We start from the raw sequence: 4441 nt of genomic DNA, 5'->3' as shown, positions 1-4441 counted from the left end.
CACCTGTTAATAACGGTGGGAGTTACAGGGCACTCCTGGCATCACTCTGACATCAGCGTGGGAGCGTCACTTTCACACCAGGTTTGTAGCCTTGGGAGGGTAAGCATCTTTCTTCCACCTTCCAGATCCCGCCCTTCACTGCGTATCACAGACGGCAGGTGCCTGGACTCCTTTCCCTCTTTCTAGGTAAGCTTTGAACTGGAATAAGGTGGGGCTTTAAGGGAACACGCTGACTTCATTACTTCCTCAATTCCTGCTTCTCTTATAGGATCCTTCTCTTTACCAAAAAGCATCCTTAAAAGATACTTTGGAGAAGTAATGGGAGAAGGATTGCAGTCTTTGAAGAAGACAGGATGCAGGAAGGAGACAGTGCAGAAGCATCCCAGGAGAAAAAGGTTGAGTAGGAGGGAAGCTAAGAGCTGGGAAGACAAGTGAGACCAAACTAGCTCCCCTAAGACGCTGTACCTGAGGGGTTCACGGGGGTACATACAGAACACGGGCAAGGGGCTGGTTTTTCAAGCTAAGCAGACCTAAGTTCAAATCTTACTTGAGTCACAGTTTGGCTGTGGGAATCTGGGCAAATCACATGATGTCTGTGGGCCTCAGTTTCCTCATCTGCAAAACGAGCCCACAAATTTCGATTTCATGGCTTCTCCATGAGGAGTTTACATAGTGTCACACTAACAGGTGCTCACTGTGACTACTTACAGGATCTCTGCATGTTACACAAAAACAGGGCAGTGTTATCCACGGCCTTGCTTCTTTTCCTGTGCGCAGTTCTGGTGATTCATGGCAAACAGGACATTCAATACAGCATACTTCCTAGCTTTGGTGAAATTCTATTGTCTGAAGCAGCGTCTAGTCCTAAGGGCACTTTGGCATTTTTGTCCCGAAAGTGACACAGGGCTGTTTCAAGTCATGGTGGTTTCCGTCAGACACTAGTGATGGCCTCTGGTCCTCACCAGCTAGCCGCCAGCCTATCAGAGGGGGAATGGGACTTTCTCAGGACCTTGGAAAGCGATCTCCGTAAACTGCAGTTTCAGGGCAATCAATAGATGTGACAAACAGCCAGTGCTGGTCCTGGGGACATAATGAAGGTTGACTGTGTAAACGCACAGATAGCAATGCAGGGGAGATTACAGGGCAGGGAGCATTGGATAAGCGGGGTGCAAAATGAGCTGCGGCACTGGGGTCAGGCTTCCTGCTGTGCATCTGTGCCCCTGTCCCTGGTAATTCTTAGTGGCAGCAGAGCCTGCAGAGCAGCAGGGGAGGGACTCAGCCCCATTTGTTCTGCATCTCAATGCAGCGCGGGCTGCTGATCTGTCCTGTCAGTGACCACCTCCCAGTGGACAAGACACCACAGAAAATATCAAGCCTTCTCGGCCAGAGTCAAGAAGCCCATCATTAAAGCAATAATGAATTCTGGGGCTCTCCTGGAAAGGACTGGAATGGAAAATCACTCTGGACTATTACTAAAATGTTTTCAATTTCTTCCGTATCCAGGAAACAGTTTGTGATAAATGAAGGGAAATATGCTAATATGGTATTTCTTTTAAAAAGGGAAAATCTGAGAGATGCAATTTGAAAAATTTAATCTTACATCTACAATCTATATGTACAATGGTATTTCAATAATTTTAGTATTGAATTTTAATAATTTTGAAATGTGAGTTTTTTGAATTCTATGATTTGTGAATATATTTCTATTTCCCTAAAACTATGATTTTTGGAAAAATTATAGTAAAATATTACTAGGTGCTGCCATAATTGCACTTTTACAAGGAACTCACAGTTTTATGACTGAATTGATCATTTATGTCTCTGAAAATTGCTGTATTGATAATTAAATATATTGCTTTTTAGATTCTTTAAATCTTTAAATGCAATGGAAAAATAAAATCATTTGCTAGTTGAGGCATAAAAGTAATATGTGTATTAAAAACTTAAAAATACCAAAACAAATGGGTGTGGCTACTGAATGGGAGAAAATATTTGGAAACGATGTGACTGACAAGGGATTAATCTTCAAAATATATAAACAGCTCATACAACCCAATATCAAAAAAACAAACAACCCGGGCCTCCCTGGTGGCGCAGTGGTTGAGAGTCCGCCTGCCGATGCAGGGGACACGGGTTCGTGCCCCAGTCTGGGAAGATCCCACATGCCACGGAGCAGCTGGGCCCATGAGCCATGGCCGCTGAACCTGCGCGTCCAGAGCCTGTGTTCCACAACGGGAGAGGCCACAAAAGTGAGAGGCCCGTGTACCACAAAAAAAAAAAGCAAACAACCCAATTAAAAAATGGGCAGAAGACCTGAATAGACATTTTCCCAAAGAAGACATACAGATGGCCAAGAGACACATGAAAAGATGCTCAACATCCCTAATTATTAGAGAAACGCAAATCAAAACCACAATGAGGTACCACCTCACACTGGTCAGAGTGGCCATCCTCCAAACGACAAGGAATAACACATGTTGGCAAGGATGAAGAGAAAAGGGAACCCATGTGCACTGTTAGTGGGAGTGTAAATGGGTGCAGCCACAGTGGGAAACAGTATGAAGGTTCCTCAAAAAACTACAAATAGAGCTACCACGTGATCCAGCAATTCCACTCCTGGGTATATATCTGAAGAAAACAAAAACACGAATTTGAAAAAATACATGCAACCCAATGTTCATAGCAGCATTACTTACAGTAGCCAAGATATGGAAGCAACCCCAGTGCCCATCAACAGATGAATGGATAAAGAAGATGTGGTGTATATATACAATGGAATACTACTCAGGCATAAAAAAAGAACGAAATATTGCCATTTGCAACAACATGGATGGACTTGGAGAGTATTATGCTTAGTGAAATAAGTCAGAGAAAGACAAATACTCTATGTTATCACTTATATGTGGAATCTAAAAAAATAAAACAAAGGAATATATGTAACAAAACAGAAACAGACTCAAAGATAAGAACAATCTAGTGGTTACCAGTGGGGAGAGGGAAGGGGGGGCAAGGTAGGGGTAGGTGGTTAACAGATACAAACTACTATGTATAAAATAAATAAGCAACCAGGATATATTGTATAGCACAGGAAAATAAGTGGAATATAATTTACAAAAATGTTGAATCACTATGTTGTACACCTGAAACTAATGATATAAATCAACGATGCTTCAAAACAAATTTTTTTAAAATAAAATAAATGGGTGAGGTCCCTACACTCAGGTTGGTCACATTCTCATGATATATAATTGCAGTGGTAACTGGAGATCAAACACAAGCTTCCCACTTCAGAAAGCAGGGCCCCTTAGCTCTAGAAGAAGAGGAACCTCCAGGGCACCGAGTCTCAGAGTCTCAGCACGTGTGGCTGGTGAGGGTGCGTAGGAAGTAGGAAGATCCCTCTCATTCTCGTCCTTTTTCAACGACCATGACATTTAAGCCACATATATATTCAGCCATTTGTCTTTGCTTTTCAGATAACAAGTGTGGTTAATAGTCTTGCATCCATTGGTCATGACCATCACGATATTTACGCATCACGTAACTTTCAGCTGAGTGGTATCGGCATCCTGTTGAAAAGCACCTGTTTTGTCAGGACTAGCCCCTGTGTGGGCCCAAGCTTTCCAGAGGTAAGTAGGACTCAGAAGGCATTTTGTGGTTCATCCAGAAGAATAAATCCAGGTAAGGTAACCCCGGGAATGGAAGATGGTGTTGGGGAAAGGGTGGCACAGGCTCATGGCCCAGCATTAACACACAATTTTAAAGGAAAGTCAGATTTAAAATTTTAAGTAAATTTTGCTTCTCCCTCTCTTCTCCAAATAATTTGATTTCCTCATCCTGGCATTCTGTGGATTTTATAGAAAGTTAGAAGGAAGGGAAACCTTAAGTGACTGACCTGAGTAAGAAACTTCAAAGCTCTTCTAGCCCAGGGCACTGCCGTTCACATAGGACTGTGGACGTCAGTGTGTGGGGCCCCTGAGAAGGGGGCTGTCTGTTGGGGGCAGCTTGAGTTCTACCAGCGGACACCCCCACTCTCCAGGAGCCCTTGGAGGCACAGCCATGCTCAGGCTCCTCGAGGAGCAATGTGAACATGACTAATCTGCTCCAACCCCCTTCATTTTTCAGATGGGGAAACAGGCCTTAAGGTCAAGTAAACGAGCCCAGGGATTTCCTTCATTGTCTGACCCTAAGCAGGCCATCCAAGAAGATGTACCTAATGGTCTTGTTTCTAAAATATTCATCTACTTTTCTATCAAAATTAACTTGAAACTTCTTTCATGAAGCTTCACTTCATGCCCTCGCAACCTGGGTGGCACACTCCAGCGGACCTGCTGCTGAGTTTGTTAATCATGTGGGATCACAGCTCCCTCCACCCACAGGAAAGAGGAAGGTGATAGGTGACCTTTATTTTAAAATACCTTTATTTTCAGAAGTGAGAATTCGT

This window comes from Neophocaena asiaeorientalis, unplaced genomic scaffold, assembly GCF_003031525.2.
Source record: "Neophocaena asiaeorientalis asiaeorientalis breed wild unplaced genomic scaffold, Neophocaena_asiaeorientalis_V1.1 scaffold155, whole genome shotgun sequence".
In the NCBI taxonomy this organism is placed as follows: Eukaryota; Metazoa; Chordata; class Mammalia; order Artiodactyla; family Phocoenidae; genus Neophocaena; species Neophocaena asiaeorientalis.
The sequence above is the reverse complement of the archived record's forward strand: the minus strand, read 5'-3'. Positions refer to the sequence as shown.